This window comes from Camelus dromedarius, chromosome 9 (genome assembly GCF_036321535.1).
Source record: "Camelus dromedarius isolate mCamDro1 chromosome 9, mCamDro1.pat, whole genome shotgun sequence".
Classification (NCBI taxonomy): Eukaryota; Metazoa; Chordata; class Mammalia; order Artiodactyla; family Camelidae; genus Camelus; species Camelus dromedarius.
Genome location: NC_087444.1, coordinates 47,317,137 through 47,340,800, shown reverse-complemented (window position 1 = coordinate 47,340,800; position 23,664 = coordinate 47,317,137). Strand labels below are relative to the sequence as shown.

The window sequence follows — 23,664 nt, the reverse complement described above, 5'->3', positions numbered from 1 at the left end:
TAAGCAAATGGAAACTTGAGGTAGTTGGTCAGAGTGAAAATGAGTTATGAAAACTAATTATGAGAGTATTGACATCAGAAGAAATTTGTTGACGCTGAGGAGATAGAAGCATTTTATTGTAACCTTTCAAATGGTTTGTAGATGTTGTGGTCTTAACATGATTAATATGTTTTAACAAGATACAGATTTCTTATATGATGGTAGATTTAGCTTTTTTACACTTAATTTACTTTGTAAATGTAAGTTGCCACATTCTGGTTTTAGAAATCTTTTTTAACATGTTGTGTCTCTTTGCTCCTTATTTGGGCTTCACTCCCATACAGTCCACCTCTCTGAATTTTACCAGTCTGTGAGTACTCAGGTCAAATTCCACCTTGTCATTTGTAACCATTAAGAATTTCTCCTTCCCATGAAATCATAGCATTATTATTTGTCTCACTTATTTGGCATCATGTACAATTTATTGCCCTTGAGTTTACAGGAACACTTTTTGCTCTCTTTTAGAAACAGTTGGAAAGCTGATCAAGTGACAGTGGGACACCCAGAGGAGGGGAAGCCACTTTGAGCTATAATTTGTTTTCTGGACTCCAGGTCATTCATATCCATTCATTCATTCATTAGGCAGATTTATTAAGAAATCCCTTAATCTTCTTGTTGACTAATTATATGTGATATAATGTGATCCCTGTCTTTGTAGAATCTATAGTCTAATAGTGGAACCAGATAATGAACAACCAAAGAAATGTAAAATTACAGCTTGGGATGAATTCAATAAGAGAGGAGAACAGAGTGCTATAAGAGAGGAAAATGGGGAGGAATTTAGTTTGTGTGGTCAGAGAAGGCCTTCCAGGTGCAGATACTTAAGACATAAAGAGTAAGAAACTAGGCAGGAAAAGAGTTTCCTAGAAGGGTGAAAAATATGTCTAAGGCAAGAAAGAGGTTAATATGTTGGAAGAAATGAAATTCATCGTGGCAGGAGCATAGTAATAGAGGGAAACCATGCAAAATGAAAGAGAGAGAGGCAGAGAGCAGATTGTATAGGGCCTTGCAGGGCATGTTAAAGACTTTGGGTTTTACTAAGGACATTGCAGTCATTGGAGATTTTGAAGCAGAATGATTTAATTTAAATTTTAAAAATATCACTTTGGTTGAGAATGGACTGGAGAAAGGCAAGAGTGAAAGCAAAAACTTTGTGCTACTATAGTTATTGAGGTAAGACATGCTGGTCACTGGAACTAGGGTAGCAGCTGTAGAGGTGAAAGAATAGAAAAGGTGATATATGTGTATGTGTATATGTAAAGTTTGATTTGATAGAGGCGGAAGATGGGAATGGTGGGGGAATTGACAACTTGATGAACTGGTTGTAAATGAAAGGTGTCAAAAATGACTTTCAGGTTCCTGGCTTGAACTAGATAGAGGGTGAGATGTACTGAGATAAAGATGAGGCGGGGAAAAAGGTAAGAAACCAAGTTTTGAGTACCATCCATAGACAAGTGCTTTAGAAGGTGGGGACTGCTTTTATCTGAGTGATAGGTGCCTCAGTCAGGATAGGTTTAGCTATGTGTGTGAAACCCACATTTATAGTGTATGTTTTGAGAGGAATGAGTAGACTTCATATTTATGTTATAAAAATTGGTAACTGACATTATCTTTTTTAACAATGTATCTCAGGTTTTGAAAAGTTTATTTGTGATTAGTATCTTAATAGAGGTTATATTTGATGTGAAGGTTTGAGAAAAAATTAACTTGAATGTAGTAGTAGATGAGCTTATGTAATACTTGGGTGATGGTGCAGAATACCAAAGTCTTATAGTCTTGATATTCTCAGGAAATTAGCAATCCTTAAAGTGATTAGCTTGTAGGCAGCCTGATAGTAAATTTATCATTTTTAATGAGGCTTGTGGTGCTGATGAGTAAAAATTATAGGTTAGGTCATTAGTAGCTGTTATTTATCAAATAGCTGTAGATATTGATGTTTTGTTGTAATTTGGCATTATTAAGTGAAGTTAACCAAGTGAATATTTTAAGGTTTTTTTTTTTTTTTTTTTTGGTTGTACTTGGTGAAACTTTTTTAACCAGTAATTTTAAACGTTGTTGCTGTGAGGGGACATGGTTTGGAATCTGGAGGAAGGAAGAAAAGAAAGATTATTTTTCTTGTCCAGTTTAAGTTTAGTTTACCTGACTAAGCAGCAACCGTATAAAGTATATTAAGTTTTATTCTATTGGAAATCAGTCACTGTTTTTCTGAAAGATAACTGCTGGATATCTTGTTAGTTCTTTTATAAGAAGAAGGAAAAGCTGGATAGTATAGTGGTTAGGTTTCATATATTTTGTGTAAAATTTGTTTTATCTTAAAATTTTGTGCTTTATCAGTTTGAGTAAAATAAAAATTGTTTTTCCTGTAATTAGCTGACTCAAATTCAATATATTTCTCTCTATATTTTCTCAGTTATGTTATCTTTGCAGTGTTTATCTTTAAAAGACAGTTAAATACTTATTAAATTTTTTTTCCATTCCACGAACTGGGTAGCTTTACCTAAAATAAATCTAGGAATTTAAGATGATAGATTTGGTGTACTTATTTAGTCTTTTATAGACAAAGCTGAGAAACCGAGTTGCCTGAGGTTCCTAGTATTAGGGAATATTTTATTTCAGAGGTTGCATAATTTAGTGAATTCACTGCATATCCAAATATAAAGAGTACACTTATTCTGCTTTTGTGAACATGGTTGGAATCAGTAGTATATGGAGCTTACTTAAGTCCTTTGAGAGACCATCCTTTATTTGTTTACCAGTGGGTTTTTTTTGAATGACATATACTCTAAGTGGTGATTTATAAGTTTTTACTTACTTATGCTTTATCTTGTTCCAGTTAGGTTTTTTTTTTTAATTAGATTATAATTGACATTCAGAAAAGTGTAAATCTTAAGTATATAGCTGTATAACTTTCTACAAAGTAGACATTTCTGTGAAACTACCACCTAGGTCAAGGAATAGAATGTTCCTATTATTGGGACCCCAGAAGCTCCCCTCATACTCCCTTCCCAGTTATCATTCCCTTTCAGCCTTCCCAGAGGTAGCCGTTAATGCTTATTCCTAAAACCATAGAGTAGTTTTGCCTGTTTTTGAACTTTATGTAAATGGAATAATATAATATGCTTTTGCTTAACATTATGTCTGAGACTAATCTGTGTTTTTCCATGTAGGAGTAGTTCACTCTTTCTCGTTGCTGTTGATTCTAATGTATGATGGGCATGTTTTCAGTTTGGAGCTGTTATGAATAATATTGCTTTGAACATTTCTGTCCATGTCTTCTGGTGCACATGTGCATACATTCCTGTGGAGTATATAGTCCTAGACATGGAAAAGCTGGTTACAGTTATTTATGTGTTCAAATTTAGCAATAATGCCATATAGTTTTCCAAATTTGTTGTTCCAGTTTACACTACTTTTAGCAGTGAATGAGAATGCCAATTATATATTGTTATGTGTTTTGATTAAAATACCACTGTATTTGAAGAATCTTGTGCTTTTTTTTTTAATCTCCAAAGATGAATAGTTGATGATGAATAGCTGTTTCTATCTAAGTGAGATGTAGTACAAAGGAATATGGAATAGCAAATAAAAAGATTTTTGGTCCACAAATGAGTACCCATGTTGTGCCTGTTGGATTACAGCAGATTAGAACAAACATGGTTTTGTATTCTCAAAGTGATAGTCAAATAAGAGGCAGTTTTTTCTTGATCCTTAAAAATGTTTGGTTTTTTTAAAAGCACATTTTAAGGGGTATGGTTCAGTAAGAACAAAAAAAGACATCTATAACTTAAATCTTGAGGGTGATGGAAAAGTATAAAACTTTTAGTGAAAGTGAATTTGATAGTTATTAAGTGAAATGTACATGATACTTTGAAAAAAGCCCTGGGGAAAGAGGGGGAAATTATTCTGAAGATATGTTATTATTCCTGCGATGAATAGAAGTGTGTCAGAAATGACCAAAGTTCCTTGAGCTACTGATAGGGGTACATATCATTATATAAATAGGGACTCAAACTTGCTTTCTTAGTATGCTTTTGGTCAGAGACTTCAAGGAGGGCAATGAGATGGTATATGGTCTCATTAAAATAGTGGGAAATTGGGTTTTGTATCTTTATATCAGTAGTAAGAAAACAATTTTTAAGAATCTATAGTATTCCAAGAAAAACTGACTTGAGTTTCTCAAAGATCTGAATGTGAAATCACATTATAGAGGATATGTTGAGGAAAATGGGTCAACATTTGACTGAATTTGAAATGCTAAGTGGATTTGATAGAAATGAAATCACTGCATAGAAATTTGTATCTATTAAACAACTTTAAGTCAATCAGAAAAGCATGGAAAGCCATAGGAGAGAAAATCCAAGATAGTGTAGTGTCATAGAAGCTAAGAGAATTTCTAGAAGGCTGAGTAGTTAGGTTAATTGAATTGAGTTCAGAAAAATTTTAAACAGCATTTATTATGGACCAAGCACAGTGGTAGCTGGTATCTGAGATGATTAAGTCATAGGCCTTGTTCTTTTAAGCACCAAAAGCCTAAATAGTATATGATGGGGAGGCATAGATGATTGGAGGTGTCATATGGAAGATAGCATTTGAGCTTAGTTTCTGCTGTCACTTTGGTTAGTAATGGTGAGTGTTTCTCAGTGGTCAAGGACAGGGAATAAGAGAACATTTGGATTTGTCTAGGCAGTTATTAGACATCTTTGAAAGTATAGTTGCAGTAATCTTATGGGGGAAGAAACTAAAGTACAAGAATTTAACAAGCAAATGAGTATTTGGAAAATGGAGGTGGTGGATAATTTATTTTTGATATTTGTCTTTGAAAGGAAGGATAGGAACAAGATTTTATTTGTACATTTTTGTTAAGGTAGCAGATATCTGCTGATGTCTGTTAGAAGGGAAGCAGGCAATTGCAGGGGGTGATTAAAGATCCTCCAGAGAGGTGGAATGTGTGTGGGAGTAAGCCCCTTTGAAAGGCTAGATGTAATGGTAGGTGTTAAGACATGAAAGATTTATCTTTGGAGAAGAGTCATGCTTCCTCTTACAAGAATAGTAGAAGAAAAAAGGGATAGATGCTTCTGAAAAGATGATTGGTGAATTTCAATTGGAAAACCTCAGAAGACTAAGAGGCAAAATTCTTGTGTGTGAATGGGGAAGTTAGGATTGAAGAGGGAAAACATGAAATAAATGCAAAGAGATAGCCTAGAAGCAAAGAAAAAGGAATTTAAACATTAAGCAAAAGCAAGGACTACATTGAAGGTAAAGGTTAGGTGCCAGGCATATAACAAATATTATAAATATCACAACTATTCAGAAATGTTAATTTAATCAAATTGGACTGAGGCAGGGTGGTAAAATTACAGTGGTGATGTTAATACAGTTTGGTGGATTGAGTGAGTTAAAAAGGACAGAAGGGTATTCAAGGTGATGAGAGGACAGCATTGAGATAAGTAATGAAAGAATCCGAGGAGGTCTAGAGAAGCCTAACAGCCATGGGAAGGTTTGAGTGACTGTATTGGCTCTTGGGAAGTCAGAAAAGAGATGACAAGTGTGAGAGGGGAAGCTACATTTAGAAAGCACTTACTATATTTTAGGAACTTTGAATGTATTTCTAAACCCTGTAACAACTCTGCAAGCTAGATGGTGATAATCAACCTGGGTCTCAGTTTTTACTGTATTTCAAACTTTGGACAATTCTGCATTTAAATCAATTTCCTGTTTTAAATATTAAATAATAAATATTAAATAAATAAATATATATATATTCACACATATGCACACACATGTACACACACACTTAATTTGGTTATAAGTATGATTGATGTTCAGGACTGCCTCAATTAAACAACTTGACCTGACTCAGTAGCAACTAGGAAACTTGTAATCTGTTTTCAGTATCAGCCTCAAATTAGTTATTCCCAGTTAGCTTTTACCAAGAGTAGTGATGAGATTGTATTTTAAAGATTTCCCTTTCTGTGAGATGCAGAACAACAGTTAATTAAGTATGAATGCCAACAATGTAAGTAATTGAATTTAGTCAATGGCGATCTGCAGACTAAGATGTTAATATAAGTGTTAGTGGAGTGCTATTTAGATTAGTGGTTTCAGTTCTTTTAAACCAAGGAATCCTTTGTTTTTAAAAAATCCTATTGAAAAGCTCGATCTTAAAATAAATAAAAGGAAAATATTTAGGGTGAAATTTTTTATAGCAGAAGAAATAGGGGAAAGGGAAGTCTAAAGCCATTTCTTCCTTTCAGTGTCTAAGGACTACCCAGTAATCTATGGAGCACAGTTTGAAAACAGTATACAGTGCTTTATATGGATTATTTTACTACAGTTCTATGAGATCAGTACTGTTACAGTCCCCATTTTATAGATGAAGAAACAGCTTCAAAATGATTAAGTGATTGCCTAAGGTTACATAGCTAACAAGTGCTAAAGACAGAATTCCAGCCTTACTAGTCTCTTTTCAGAGCCCTTTTAACCACTGTACTGTAGGGCTCCTTGTAGAATGACTTATCAATGAAAGTAGGATTCTTTGAGGGATAACTGGAAATTAAGCTTCAAATTGGATCATTGAGACATACTCTGTGTGTGTGGGGGTCAATATATAAACATAAAATTTAACTACGTTAACCATTTTTAAGTGTACAGTTGAATAGAAACATTCTTAAAGTCAAAAATGATACATTGTTGCTTAAAAGAATGCTTTTGAATCTAAGCTATTGTAGTAAATATTAAGAATCAAGAGGTTTTGTTTTGTTTCATGTAATGACATTGAATTCTTGAAATCATTTGAATGTTTACTACGTGCCAGGAATTATACTTGTAGTTGTTAGGGATAAAGATGAGTGAGACCCATTTTCTGCACTCAACTTGTTTGGAAAATACTGGAAAAAAATTTTAATGGGCTGTAATATACATACAGGAATATTATTCAGCTTTAAAAAAGGAAGGAGATTTTGACATATGCTACAACATGGATGAACCTTGATAATATTATTAAGTGAAATAAGTCAGTTATACACACAGAGAAAAAGTACTGTATGGTTCTACCTATATGAGGTATCCAGGGTAATCAGAATCAGAAACAGAGTAGATTGGTGGTTGCCAAGGGCTAGGACCAGGGGAAGGAGAATGGGGAGCTGTTTAAATAAATGAGTACAGGATTTCAAATTTGCAAGATGAAAAAATCCTAGAGATTAGTTGCACAGCAATGAATATGCTTAAAACTACTAAACTGTACGCTTAAAAATATTTAAGATGATTTATTTCGTGTATGTTTTACCACAATTAAAACTTTAAAAAAATTTCTGTTTTGGGGGAGAAAAACTAATTGGAAAAGACATGTGCACCCCTGTGTTCATTGTAGCATTATTTATAATAGCCAAGACATGGAAGCAGCCCAAGTGCCGATCAGTGGATGAATAGATAAAGAAGATGTGGTATATATAATAATGGAATATTAGCCATAAAAAAGAATGCAATCCTGCTATTTGCAACAGCATGGATGGACCTAGAGGGTATTATGCTAAGTGAAATAAGTCAGAAAGAGAAAGACAAATACTGTATGATTTTTACTTATATGTGGAATCTAAAAAACAAAACAAATAGACATAACAAAACAGAAATAGAGTTATGCATACAGAGACCAAACAGATGGTTGCCAGAGGAAAGAGGATGGGGGAAGGAAAAAAAAAGAAGTGAGGGATATTAAGAGGTACAACCTTCCAGTTGCAAAATAAATGAATCACTAATATGAAATGTACAGTGTGGGGAATATTGTTAATTAAATAATACCTTTGTGTGGTGACACAATAACTAGACTTACCATGGTGATCATTTTGAAATGTATAGGAAGAAATAACTATGTTGTGTAACAAGAGCTACAGTAGCTTTGTAGGTCAATTATACTTTAAACAAACATATAAAATCAAAGAAACAAAGATCAGATTTTTGTTTACTAGAGGCAGGGGTGAGGGCTGAGGGGAGGGGGAATTAGATGAAGGCAGTCCAAAGATACAAACTTCCAGTATAAGATAAATAAGTACTAGGGATGTAAGGTACAACATGATAAATTAACACTTCTATATCTTATATATGAATGTTGTTCAGAGAGTAAATCCTAAGAGTTCTCATCACAAAATATTTTTTCCGTTTCTCCAATTTTGTATCTATATGAATAATGGAGGATCTCTAAAATTATTGGGTCACTATTTCATGATATATGTAAGTCAAATCATTATACTGTACCACTTAAACTTACACAGTGCTGTATGTCAAGTATATCTCAATAAAACAAAGAAAAAAATAAAAAATATTTTTTAAATGGGTCATAGGCTCAATGTCCAGATAATCACTAATGCCATTTTTTAGAAAGTCTCACATAAGATTTTTTAAGAGGACAAAAACAGTTTCTGCATTACATAGCATTCCTATGTGTTTTATGTGTATATTCCAAAGTTTTATGTGCATATTCTATGAGTAAGTATTTTTTGACTGCTTACCATATGATAAAGATACATCACATAAAAATTTCTGACCTCTTAGAACTTAGATTTTTCTGGGGAACATAGGCTTTAAACAGATAAATATGTAGAATATATAGAATGTTAACTAATACTAAGGCAAAAAAAGTGGGAGCGGGGCGGGGGCGGGTAGAATGTGAAGTGTTGGAGGGAATGATGACATTTTAGATAGGTTGGTCAGGAAAGGCCTCACTGAGAAAGTTACTTTTGAGAAAAGAATTTATATGAAGTGAGGGAAGTGTACTCAACAAGTGCAAAGGCCCGGAGGAAGGAGTATGGCTTTTTTTTTCTTTTTTGGTGGTAAGATATATATGTGTGTGTGTGTGTGTGTGTATACACACATATGATAAAATTTGCTGTTTTAATCATTATGTGTACAATTCAGTGGCATCTCTATACATAATGTTGTGTAACCATCACCACTATTTCCAAATATTTTCATCACCCAAACAGAAACTCTTTACTCATTAAGAAATAACTCTCTCCTTTTTCCTCTTACCAGTCCCTGGTAACCTGTAATCTTCCTGTTTCTATGAATTTGCCTATTCTAGACATTTCATATAAGAGGAATCATACATTTTTTCCTTTTGTGTCTTATATTTAGCACAGTGTTTATAAGGTTCATCTATGTTGCAGAATGTATAAGAATTTCATTCACTTTTTGTAGTTGGATAATATTCCATTTTATGTATATACCTGATTTTGTTTATCTGTTGATGGCACTTGGATTTTTTCAACATTTGGCTAGTGTGAATAATGCTGCTATGAACATTATTGTATAAATATCTGTTTAAGTCCTGCTTTTAATTCTTTTGGGTGTATAGTATATACCTAGGCATAGAATTGCTGGGTTATATGGTAATTCTTTGTTAATTTTTTGAGGTACCGCCACACTCTTTTCCACAGTGGCTGTACCATTTTACATTCTTACCAGCAGTGTATGAGGGTTCCAGTTTTTCCACATTCTCCTCAACACTTTTTTATTTTCCTTTATTTTATAGCATCCCTAGTAGGTATGAAATGATATCTCATTGTGATTTTGATTTGCATTCCCTTAATGGCTGATGTAGAGTATCTCTTCATGTGTTGGAAGAAATGTCTTCTTTGGAGAACAGATCTTTGGAGAAATGTCTATTGAAGTCTTTTATTCATTTTTAAGTTGGGTTGTCTTCCCATTTTGTGATTTGTCTTCACTCTCTTGATAGTGTCCTTTGATGCACAGATTTTCAATTGTTATGAAGTCCAGTTTTTTTTTTTCTATCGTCAACTATGCTTTTAGTGTTATATTTAAGAAATCATAGCCAAATCCAGTCATTTGCCTTTATGTTTTCTTCTAAGAGTTATATAGTTTTAGCTTTTAAATTTAGATCTTTGAACTATTTGAGTTAATTTTTGTATATGGTATAGGTTAAGGGTTCAGCTTCATTCTTTTGCAGGTGCCTCTTCAGTTTTCCCAGCATCAGTTGTGGAAGAGACTATTTTTCCCCATTGAATTGTCTTGGCATCCTTATCAAAAACCAGTTGACCATAGGTGTGAGGGTTTTTTCTTGGGCTCTCAATTCCAACCCTTTGGTCTGTATGTCTATCCTTATGCCGGTTACCACACTGTTCTGATAATTGTAGTTTTATAATGAGTTTTGAAATTGAGACGTGTGAGTCTTCAGACTTTGTTCTTTGTCAAGATTATTTTGACTATTCTGGGTCCCTTAAAATTCCATATGAATTTTCAGATGAGTTTTTCCATTTCTGCAAAAAGCATAATTGGGGTTTTGGTAGGAATTGCATTGAATCTGTAGGTCACTTTGAGTATTATTGTCATCTTGGTAATATTAAGTCTTCCAGTTCATGTCTTTGATTTATTTAAATTTCATTATTCACAGGATGTCTTTCCATTTATTTACATGTACTTTAATTTCTTTCAGAAATATGTTAGTCTTCAGTGTCCACATCTTACATGGCCTATATTAAATTTATAACTAAATATTTTTTAATGATACTGTAAATGGAATTCTTTTCCTTTCTTTTTCAGCTTAAACTATTACTTTACTTTTTTCTTATAAATGACTTATGTATATATATTTTTTATTGAAGTATAGTCAGTTTACAATGTGTCAATTCCTGGTGTACAGCAAAATGCTTCATACATGAACATACTTATATTCATTTTTATATTCTTTTTCACCATAAGTTACTACAAGATAGTATAGTTCCCTGTGCTATACAGTATGAACTTGTTTTTTATCTGTAGTTGTTTTCTTAATTTCCTTCTTGGAATGGTGATTGCTGTCTTACAGAAATAGAAGTGATTTTTCTGCACAGATTTGTAGCCTGCAGTTTTGCTAAATTCATTTATTAGCTCTGTGTGTGTGTGTGTTATTTATAGTTTTGTATAAGATCTTGTTATCTGTGAATAGAGATAGTTGTACTTCTTTCTTTCTACTCTGGATGCATTTAATTTTACTTTTTTGCCTATTTTGTCTGCTTGGATTTTCCAGTACTATGTTAAGTAGAAGTGGTGTAAGTAGGCATCCTTGTCATGTTCTTGATACTGGGGCAAAAACATGTTCTTTTAACTTTGAGTATTATGTTAGCTGTAAGTTCATATATGGCTTTTATCAAATTGGGGAAATTTCTTTCTATTCCTATTTTACTGAGTGTTTTTAACAGGAAGGGTGTTATATTTTGTCAAATGCAAATGCTTTTTCTGCATCAGTTGAGATGATGTGTTTTTTCCTTCATTCTATTAGTATGATGTATGATATTGATTAATTTTTGTATGTTAATTACCTTTATATGCCTAGAATAAGTCCCACTTGGTCATGATATATATGTTGTACGTGTGTGTGTAATCTGTTGGATTTGGTTTGCTAGTATTTTGTTGATGATTTATTCATATATATTCATTAGGGTTGTTAGTCTTTAGTTGTTTTTGTTTGTTTGTTTGCTTTTTTGTTTTGGTAATGTGTTTAGCTTCAGTATCAGAGTAATGTTGACCTCACAGAATGATTTAGAAAGAGAAATGTTCCAATCTTTTCACTTTTGTGGAAGAATTTAAGAAGGATTGGTGTAAATTCTTCAAATATTTAGGGTAGAATTCACCATTAAAGCTATCTGGTCCTAGACTTTTATTTGTTGGGAGGTTTTGGAGTACAGATTCAATCTCCTTACTTATTATAGATCGGTTTAGATTTCCTATTTCTTTTTGACTGAGTTTTGATAATTTGTATGGTAGTTTGTCCATTTCATCTAGGTTGTCCAATTTGTTGGTGAACAATTATTGATATTATCATTTTATAATCATTATTTTTGTAACACCTATATTAATGTCCTCTCTTGTGTTTCTGTTTTAAGTAATTTGGATCTCCTCTCTTTCCTTAGCTGGTCTGGCTAAAGGTCTGTCAATTTTGTTGATCTTTTCAGAGGACTAATGATAAGATTTCATTGATTTTTTTCCCTGTATTGCTTTTCTCTTCTTGATTTCATTCATCTCTAATCTTTATCATTTCTTTCCTTCGGCAGCCTTTTGGTTTGTTTGCTTTTTTTTTTTTTTTTTTTAAATTTCCTTAAGATGCACAGTTAGGTTATTGACTTGAGATCTTTCTTTTTTAGTGTAGTTGTTTACACATGTACATTTTCATTGGAACATTGCTTTCACTATGTCCCATAAATTTTGCAATTGATGTGTTTTGATTTTTACTCTTTTGAATGATGATTACTTTTCTTTTGATGCATTGGTTATTTAAGAGTGTTTCGTTTACTTCCATATATTTGTGAATTTTTTCTGGTTCTGCTTCTGTTACTGATTTCCAGATTTATTCCATTGGGGTCAGAAAGCTACTTTGTATACTTTCAGGCTTTAAAATGTATTAAAAGTTGTTTTGTGACCTACTGTATCATCTGTCCCGCAGAATGTTTCACGCACATTTGAGAAAAATACATATTGTGCTATTGTTGGATGGAATGTTCTGTATATGTATTTTAGGTCTAATTGGTTTATAATGTTCACATCCTCTGTTTTCCTTATTGATTTTTTGTGTGGGTGTTCTATCCATTATTGAACATAGGATATTGAAGTCTCCAGTTATTATTGTAGAACTGTCTGTTTTTCCCTTTAATTCTGTGTATATTTCTCTTCAATTCTTGCTACATAAAATTTGTGGCTCTATTGTTAGGTGCATATATGTTTATGATTATTACATATTCTTGATGGATTAAACCTTTTATCAACATATAATGTTCTTCTTCGTTTCTTGTAACCTTTTTGACTTAAAGTCTCTTGTTTGATAAAAGTATAGCCATGTAGTTCTCCTTTGCATGGGATATCTTTTTCTATCCTTTCATTTTTAACCTCCTTATGTTTTGTATTTAAAGTGAGTGTTTTGTAGATAGCATATAGATGGATCATGGGGTTTTGTTTTTGTTTTTATCCATTCTGCCAATATCTTTCTTTTAATTAGAGAATTTAATTCATTTACATTCAAAGTAAGTACTGATAAGGAAAAACTTAATTCTGTCAGTTCACTATTTGCTTTTTTCTGTCTTATATGCTCTTCATTCCTCCAATCATTACTCTTTTCTTTGTATTTAATTGATTTTTTTGGTAGTGTACCATTTTGATTCCCTGTTTTCTTTTCTATATACATTTTAGTTACTTCCTAAGCTGTAATAACAGCTTGTTTGTATGCATATGAGAATGATTTAGTAGAATGAGAAAAATTGATTACTCAGGAGAGAGAAGCAAGAATGACTGTTGCAATGTCCTTGAGCAGGTAAGAGTGGGGAAGGAAGGCAGAAGAAATAGAGTATTAACTTTTTACTGCTTGCTACAAGAACCAAACATTTTTCAAGTTAAAAAAAAAAAAAAACCTGAAGCAGTGGAAGGAAATTAAAAAGAAAAAGTAATGTCTTCTGTGGTTTTTGTATTTGTGATATGTTTGGGAATTTAATCAGAAATACTTTGGCCCTGGGTAGGAGATTATTTGGTATATGTCTGTATCCTATCAGTAAAATTCTCAGAAGAGGATAGAAAAGTAGATCTAGAAATGAATATAAAAGCTTGGATGGAAAGAGTACAGTTGCTTCCCTGCTTTAACCCTTATTGAATACAGAACTTAGCAGTCCTTGTGATCTTTTAAAGGGTCAGCTCTAAATAACTGAAGGGCAGTATTGATTCCATACTAATTTAATATTTATACCCTTTCTATTAACATTTATTGCTCAGTCTCTGGACTTCCTACCTTTTAAAAAATGAAAGTAAAAATTCTAGATGAACTAAATTTCAAATTCTAATTTTCACTAATATTCCATTATTTTCTGAGTTGTCATGTGACATTCTCCCCCAATTCTAAAATCACTTAGTGTTATTAATGATAATAAAAACATGTTGCATGTATTTTAATATGCACTGTATCACTTGATAACAAATGTATAGGATGGGCAACAGGTTTTATCATTTGTGGCAGAATCAGTAGGACCATTTTAGTTTTTTTATTGAAGTTTTAAATTTTGACTAAACTAATCACAATAGCTTATTTTCAAAAGTTGTTTTTCTTTAGTTATTTAAAAGTTGTGTGTATTCTAGAGTTCTTATTTATTTTAAAATTTTACAAGAGTATAATATATATTTACCATTACTTGCTTATTTTAACATTGCCATAGCTTCAAAGTTATATCGGACTGATGAAATATTTTGAGAAGACTAACAGACTTCCATTGTAACTTGGCCAAATTTTTCATAGTGAATTCACTTGCTTTATTTTGTTCTCAGAAAAAAATCTGCCTTGCAAATACTTGCTAAGTAAAATTAGTTAGTAATTAGGTTGAAGAAAATAAATTAATTGACTACTATAACTTTCATCCTTATTTAAGAGATACAGTAAAAATTAGAAGACTCAAAATAATTTTGCCCATATAATTTTTCTTTATCAAATAGCTTCATTGAGGTATAATTCATATACTAAATAATCCATCCGAAGTGTATTGTTCAGTGGCTTTAGTGTATTCACAGAGTTGTGTATCTATTACCACAAATAATTTTAGAACATTTTCATTATTCTCCAAAGAACCCCCATAACCTGTATCCAACACTCATCAATCCCTCTAACCCCATCCCTTGGCAACCACTAATCTGCTTTCCATTTCTGTATATTAGCCTATTCTTGACATGCCATATAAAATGGAATCATATAATATGCAGTCCTTTGTGACTAGCTCCTTTCATTTAGCATATTTTCAAAGTTCATGATTTAAACATATCAGTACTTAATTCTTTTTATTGTCTAATAATATTGTCAAATAATAGCAATATAGCACATTTTATTTACCCATTCATCAGTTGGTGGACATTTGGGTTGTTTCCTCTTTGTATGAATAATACTGCAGTAAACATTGTTGTGTATCTATATGAATCCTTGCTTTAAATTCCTTTGGGTATATACCATGTGAGGAATTGCCAGACTGTTTTTCAGAGTGGCTGCATTCTTAACAGCCGTGTTAGAGAGTTTCAGCTTCTTTACATCGTCACTAACACTTGTTATTTTCTGTTACTATTTTCCTCCTATCCTAGTGGAGGTAAAGTGGTATCTCATGGTTTTGATACACATTTCCCTGATGACTAATGACGTTTAGTGTCTTTTCATGTGCTTATTAGCCATTTGTGTATCTTCTTTGGAGAAATGTCCATTCAGATCTTTTGCCCACTTTTTAATTGAATTATATGTTTACTATTAAGTTGTAGTTTTTTTTTTATTTTCTAGATACAACCTCCTTATCAGATATATGATTTGCAAAATTTTTCTCTTCGTCACCCTTTTATCTCATTCTCCCAGGGTTGTCTGTGTCCTTTGAAGTACAGAAAATTTTAATTTTGATGATGTTGCCCATTTTTTCCTATTAAAACTTTTCCATTTTGCTTAAGTAAAAACTATAGTAACCATCTAACTAGTGTAGCAGGAGTGTTTTCTGGCACATATTATATAATGCAGTGTAATCCTGTATGAGTTATGAGGTAGTATATTCTTTGTAATAGCTTTACTCTATTTGCTGTCCTATAGCTATGTTGAGAATGCATATTTAGACTGTGATTAGCTATTTATGCCCTTTTTTTCCCCTCTATTTAATTTGTGCTTTGTGAATAATGTTCCATTCTGTAGTTGAAGTGACAGTTTTAGTTTCTGGGTTTATAGCAACTTGAGCTTAATCTTCCTAATATTCCATTTCATCCTATCTTTAAAGTAGGGTTAGTCCCATCCTCCCCCCACCCACAATTTATTAGAATTATTTTGAAGTATATTAAATTCCTAATTTTTTGCAATTTTGTATAATTTAATATCATCTTTAGATTTGAGGAACTTAATATGGAATTCTTAGATCAATTAAAGATATATAGTATAGGTTGTTTTATATGCCTATAAACCTTGTTGAAACTTACTAATAACTAATGTTGGCATACTACATTAAAAACAGCAATTCTTAAATGCAAAGAGTCATAAAAGACAAGATTAGAAGGAATTTTAAGGCTTATCCAGACAGTCACTTATATACTACTGGACTCCTCTTTACAGTATCTCTATGGAGATCTTGGTTAACCTGTTTAAGATTTGAATATGTAACTTTAGTAATAAGGAACTCATTATCGTAGTCTTCAGAGAGCTCTATTTCAGATTCCTTTCTTATATTGAGCCAAAATAATTTCCCCCATAGTTTTCTGGTGCCTATCATTCTAAATCCACCATTTGAGATCCTACAGTTAGCATGAGTAATAGCATGGAAAATGAATAATAGGACATGTTTAGGAAGATAACAAGTAGATTGGCATGATTAGATTGTAGAGGATGTGGAGAGATGGTGGGGTGGAAAAAGAGAAAAAATTTGAAGGGCATATGTCCCCCATTAAGGAACTGTGGGTTTCCATTGCAAGTGATAGTCAAATCTCTTTGTTTTACAAAACTTACTCTTGGTCACGTTGTACATAGATTAAAGTGGGGAAATACTTCAGGCAGAAAGGTCGGTTTTACAGTGCCATTAGCCAAATAAAGCACCTAGGAGAAAGAGTTTAGAAGAAAGGTCGGTTTTGAACCTATTGAGTTTATACTTCTGAAGAATTCCAGGAGGCAGTGGGAAAGATGGTACTAGACATAAAAAAAAAATTGAGGAGGGGGGAGGAGAATTAGGTTTGTTTGTTTATTTATTTATTTTTAGAGAAAGTACTGGGAATTGAACCCAGGACCCATGCACTTTAGCACTTGAGCTATACCCTCCCTCCCAGACATAAAAATTTAGAAGTTGTCAGTATATAAATGATAGAGGATGATCTTACCCAGGGAAAATATCTAGAATGAGGTGAGGACTGAGGAGAGAAACTCTGAGAAGCATGATTTCAAGTAACTTCACCAATCTGGTTGCTGTCCTCTAAAGTCCCACTTTGTCTATATTCTTCTTTAAATTATACAATCAGGCTTGAATATCGTACCCAGATTTGTTGTGACCAGCATGAGTGAACATGACATTTTGTTTAATCAGCATCCGGTTGATAGACATCTAGGCTATATTAAATCTTCTGCTGGAGCAAGTAATAAATACCTGTATATGTGGCATTCACTTATACATGAACATATTTATAGAATAAATTAGTAGAAGGGAATTTTCTCGAAGGGTATGTGCATTTGAAATATTTATAGATATGGCAAATGTCTTTCCTTAGAGATTTTACCATTTAGACTTCATAGCATTTGTATATGAGAGTGTTTTTTTCAACAGCTTTACTAACATGTGTTATTAAATTTTGGAATCACTGTCAGTCTGATGGGTGAAAGTTAATACATCATTGTGGTTCTAACTGACATTCTTATTTTGAATAAGAATATGAACTGACTGTTGGTATCCTTTGCCCATTTTTCTATTAGACTATTAGTATTTTATAGGAAGTCTTGATGTGTTAAAAAAAAATGAGCACTTCATCAATTAATGAGTTGCAGATATTTTTCCATTTGCTGTTTTTCTCTTGTAATCTAATTTATGAATCTTTTAATAAAGTTATTTGTGTAATCTAATTAATGAATCCTTAATGACATCTAGATTTTGTTTCATAAATAGAAACCAAGGTTCCCTTGTCCATGTTTTCTTCTAGTAGTTTTGTGGTTTTTTATTTCTTACATATCTTTGTTTGAGAACAAGATATGGACCTGTTTTTATCAGGTGGTCATCCAATTGTCCTGTTTATTTTATAGTTCACTTTCCCCCCAATTTGAGATAGTAAATTATTTCCTTTTGTATCTGTATGGCTTCTCATGTGTTGATACCACAGTGTTTTGATAAGTGGAATTTTATAATGCTTTAATATTTAGTAGGATTAGTTCTTCCTGATTGTGCTTCTTTTCCATATCTTTTCCTGGCTTTGCTTTTGTTCTGTTTAGAAACACTGTGTCTACCTCTGAAAAAAACTGCTGGAATTTTTACTGAGACCATATTAATTTCAGACATTAGTATACAGAGAGTTCATATGTTTAGAGTATTGAGTTTTCTATCTAAGAGAAATTTATTAAATAATTTGAATTAGTTATCAACATTTAAAAATCAGGGAATTTCCCAAAGAAGCCTGGGTAGATTTCCAGCTCCTCTTAAAAACTTAGGAACAATAGTTAACTGAAGCTGACTGGTGGCTGCCCCTTTGTACTTTTTAGCTAGCCATAGTTCTCTCCTGGCCAGCTTCACTCATTAATGTCACCTGCCTGGCCTCTATAGAATTTGCAGCCTGAATGTACTTGAGAGCTGGTCATCTGCACTGAAGACAGGACCTCATAGTTAAAAATTATTAGATTTGATCCATTGCTTCATTCTCTTAAGATTCTTTTATATCTTGGTTCTGTTAACTATTGTATGTAATTCTGCCTCCAGCTTATAATCACCTTGTTAAGCAAAGTTTCTCTACCTTCCTTTAAGCTGAACCAGACCAGCTGAGGATAGAAATTCTGCGCTACACTATTGGAAAATTAATTAGTACTATCTGAGTGTGGTTATTCACCTAGTTACAAGAATATTGTCACATAATTTTACTAGTATTAAGCTAGTAAACCTTGTCAAATTCTGTATTGTCTACCAGTCATGTACTTAGAAGCCCTGTGGGAAACCTAAGGAAGTTAGTAATATGGGGCCTATAGTTGGAAGTTTATCCCTTTAACATTAAACGTTTTATTTTAACCACTTTAGGTAGAATTTTTCACATTTCAGTAAACTGGAATATTTTACCTGTAGTTTTGCAAAGCTTTTAAAGGAGATGTAAGTCTTCAGGAATTTGAAGATTTGTCACAATTAGGTTTATTTTAAATAATCTCAAAGTAAATGCCTATGAAGACAGGAGGAAATTTAACTTGATGTAAAGAAGAACTTTTTAACAGGTATTCAAGCATAGTGTGAATTCCTTAACAAGAGCTGTTACTAGAAGTCTACAGATAATTTTTTTTAAACAAAGAAATGGTGAACTGAAGTTTGCCAGCTTTTTACTTTGCCAAGTAAGAATATTCTTTTTTTTTTTCATTTTAAAGATGTAATTGGCTTTATTAAATGATTGATGAACTATGCAGCATCCCCTCTAGCAAGCAGGAGTTCCCAGGATATTTTTAAAAATAACTAATACACCCATCATTATCATTTTATTTTTTAAAAAATGTTTCTGGGTCCAACTCTTAAGTTTTTTGGTTACTGTCATTGGAAGAGTTGCTATTTACTATCTGAAAATAACTTCAAATGTTAATAACCACAGTAAAAATGTTAGTCAAGTGTTAAGCCAGAGAAAAAAATTTTAATCAGTGAAATAGCTCCCTATTGCCTCTAGGATAAAGTCCAGATTTCTTAACATGGCTAATAAAAGGCCTGGATATCTGCCCTCTGCTTGCCTCCCGACATCTCTCTATTTGGCTAGTAGCGTGCTCTGGCCACATCATGCTCTTGAGTAGTTCCCCAAATGCCACGTCCTGCCTCACTTCAGGGCATTTTTTAGCGTTCCCTCTGTGCTCTTGCCAATTTTAGGTACAATGCAAGAGAGTGTGGGGATTGTAAAAGATTGTACTGTTCCCTGCCCTAATAAGGGTTACAGCTTACTGGTAGAGATAGTATTTTATCTTTACTTAGCACTTTATAATTTACCTTTGAAGCAGACAGGACTATAGTTAATAGTCTGTGTAGTTATTTTTGTTCTTCGGGGTTTTTTTATAGATGAAAACAAAAAAGTGTGTGATCTTCTCAAGGTCATATAGCTAGAAGGTGGTGGAGCCAGGACTCAGGTCTAGTTTTTGTTTGTTTTAAGTATCATGTTCTAATTCCTGTTAGTCATTCATTGATATAGCAAAAATGTATTCCTGCCTCCTATGCTAGGCAACATCTAAGGATACAAAGATTGTAAGAGTGTTTCTTTTTTCTAAGGGTGTAGAGTGTACTGGAGAAAAAGGTAATATATTATCACAATGCAATATTATTTATGGTATGTGCAGGTTACTAGACAGGGTTGAGTAGGGAGAGGCCTTCTATAGGAGGTAAATCCTAAGCTGAACTTTCTCCAGGTATAAATATGAAATAGCTATAAGTAGCTCATAAACAAAATAGTAATTAATGTAGCACAAATTTAATACTGTATAGAAATGCTGCAGTGATGACTGTAATAGAGGACTGAATAATTTGGTAGGGATCAATGTTATATTAAGTTAAACAGAGCTATTAATGTGTAGAACTCATTGGGAAGACCAGTTCATTTATTAGAAAAATACTGAGGGGCTTATCTGGAGAATATAGAAATATCTTGGAGGAAAAGCAACTATTAGACATTGAGGAAAATAAATTTGCCACTGAAGTAAGTTTATATATATAAATTCTATTATAGAACACATGTTTAGAGACCTTATTTTTACTCTTATGACCCAGTTCAAATGTTACCTCTTCTCTTGCCTTTCCTGATCTTTTCGAGGCATAATTAATTGCTGTTTAATCTGTGCTACCATAATATAGTGCTTTGTATATATCTCTGCTAAGATATATATGATACTATTTGTTTATGTGTTTTCTTTCCCTATAGATTATGAATTTTTTGAAGGCAGGGATTCTGACCTATTGATATTTGAATTGATTTTATAAGAGCATCATGTTTGGCATTGGATAAATGTAGAAATGCAGATAAATAAGTAATTTGATTTTGATTCTAAACACTGTCTTAACTTTAGGAGAATTCTGTCTTCCAAATATATTAATTTATGTACTTAATTGATAAAATCTCCTATTGCATTGTTCTAACTTGTATTTCCACCTTTATTTTCTACTTTTCTTCTTTTGTATACTCTCAATGGTCATACTGTTTCCTAAATATATGCTTCCTGCTGTTTTCTTTATTCCTGAATTCTTTGCCTGGCCTTGCCTTCCAATCCCTTTTATAAGACCTCTTCATATTCTAAGTGTTCCAAGAAGCTGTTCCCTAATAATTTGCCAGACATGCTCTCTTCTCTTTATAAATCACCTTGTAGATAAACTTGTGCCTCTCTTAGGGCATGTTTATCAAATTTTATTCAATATATGATGTACTTTTCTTGTGCCATTACTCCCTACCCTCCCCCATTTAGAGTCTGAAATTCATGAGGTGGAAGCTTTTGTAGTTTCTACAGAGTTGCTTTGGATGTAATGGACCCTCCATAAATTTTTGCTTAATTAAATAGTAAGTTAAAATTGGACTGATGTAATGTTTTTATGAAGTTAGAAAATGATATCTATATATACTAGAATGAAATAAGATGATAGATCTTAAAGAGAAACTTAAATGATTATTGTGTCAATTATAGAATAAACTGTTCAAATCAGAAAAGATAGGATTTTTTTTAAGATTTTATGGAAATTTTTTCATACTTCATCTTTAGTTTCTGTCTTTATAACTAAAGCTGACTACATGTATCTTGTCACATATGAAAAGTATATCTTAACATAGTATAGTGTTTATATTCATTTTCTTCATTAAATCTTCCTCCTCTTACGTACTTTTATCAAAGCACAAATATTGTATTGGTAATGGTCTATTTACTTGCTTGTATTCCCCTTGAGAGGTCAGTTCTTATTCATCATCCTAGTGCCTAGAAGTTGTTTTATTAGTAAATGTTTATTGGAAGAGTATATAGCAAAATTGTTTTCTTAATTAAAATTTCCATATCTCCCCATATTTTTCGTAAGCCTCATGTTACATAAATGTAGAAAACACTTTGCTTTAACATAATCTACCATAATGTACAAAAATTCAATGTCTATACCATTTCTTTCCTAAATGAAATATTACTGCTCTGATACATCATTAACTTATTTCCAGAACAGTGTTCTAAAAAACCTTAATTTCTTTTTTTTAACATTTTTTATTGATTTATAATCATTTTACAATGTTGTCAAATTCCAGTGTAGAGCACAATTTTTCAGTTATACTTGAACATATATATATATTCATTGTCACATTTTTTCTCTGTCAGCTACCATAAGATCTTGTATATATTTCCCTGTGCTGTACAGTATAATCTTGATTATCTATTCTACAATTTTGAAATCCCAGTCAATCTCTTCCCACCCCCCACCCCCTTGGCAACCACAAGTTTGTATTCTATGTCTGTGAGTCTATTTCTGTTTAAAAAACCTTAATTTCTTAAGAATAAAACAAATGTACAAGCCTATAGTACACAGCATAAATTCAGAATGTTTTGTAAGTTCACTGTTATCAAAATAAGTGGGAATATGTGAACTGATGTCATGTGCTTCAGATAATTTACTTTCAACATTCAATTAGGCAGTTTTTGTAGTTCTGGGTTCCAAACACTTGAAGTAATACATTCTAAATATTTAAGAAATTACTTTAATCAATTCTGAGATGCATATTTTTTCTACTTTTAATATCTCTGAAGTTAGGATGTGTCTCAGTCACTGTCTGCCAGGTGGCTGTCATTGCCTATGTGTACAGAAACTTGGTCATAGCTACTTATATTGTCATCACTTCATTTGGGCTGTGTACATCAATACTACACGTTTACTTATTTAAAATATCTCTAAAAAGATACACTATTATTCAGCATTAAACCAAAAAGTTATTGATTATGCAGAGAGGCAAAGAGACAGAGTAGCAGAGCATAAATTTAATATTAGTGAAGCAAGTTTTTGTTGTTGAAGAAATGACGGTGATTCTATATTTACTTACTGAGCAACAGTCAGGTGTTTTATGGACCAAAAAGAGTACTTCATGGGAAAAGAAACTGTCAGATCCTTTGGAATAAGTCTTGGTCTAAAAATGCTTTTAAAAGTTATTTCATAGATTATAAAATAAAAATTCAAATTGGTATAGTATCATAGTTTGTTTCTTTGTGTTACATCAACTAATGTGCCTTATATTTGATAATATACTGCATTTGGTAATTTCTATTTCATTTCTCTTTTTTCCTCTTGGTAAATAATCATACATCCATTAAAAAACATAGGAAATTGCTTTCCTGATTAATGGGTTAAATATACATAGATGTTCTCTAGCCTAGAGTCTATAGCTGAACCTAAAATATGTTCAAGAGAAGTGATTGAACCTGCCTTTTTTGGGGGGTGGGGCTAATTCTATGTTCAGTTCAGAACACATAACATTATCTGCTCAGTCTCAAAATTATAAAATCTGGAAAAATAATTTCTTTTTTTCTCTACTTTCCTTATTCTAAAATTATATATTTGTCACAGCACTTGTATACCATTGCGATTAATAAGTCCATTTCTAGGTAAAATTAATATAGATTCTGGTAGTTTTTACTTCTCAGAATTTTTCAAAAGTTTTTCTCTGTTTAAACAGTGAGCAGACATTTTGTTCAGGAAATTTTTATTTCCTTATATGGATCTCCCAAAATAGAAGTACTGGAAAAGTTTCTTAGACCTTTGCTAATTTTTGAATAAACTAATTTGTAGAGGAGCAAGAATCTCCCTTTGTGGTTTCCCTATGCAAGACAGTGGGAGCAGAACCATAAATTACCGTTGTTAAAAATATTTGGAATAATACAAGCCTAGAACAAAATTGGGCAGCCATTTCATGTTAGCAAGTAACCTATTAGATCCTTTCTAC

At 32.4% G+C, this 23,664-nt stretch overlaps 1 protein-coding gene across 7 annotated transcripts in view; it reads left to right on the top strand.

The window, feature by feature from the left end:
* CHD9 (chromodomain helicase DNA binding protein 9) overlaps positions 1-23,664 on the top strand; it is a 208,614-nt gene that overhangs the window by 49,853 nt on the left and 135,097 nt on the right. The gene's annotated exons all lie outside the window — the stretch shown is intronic.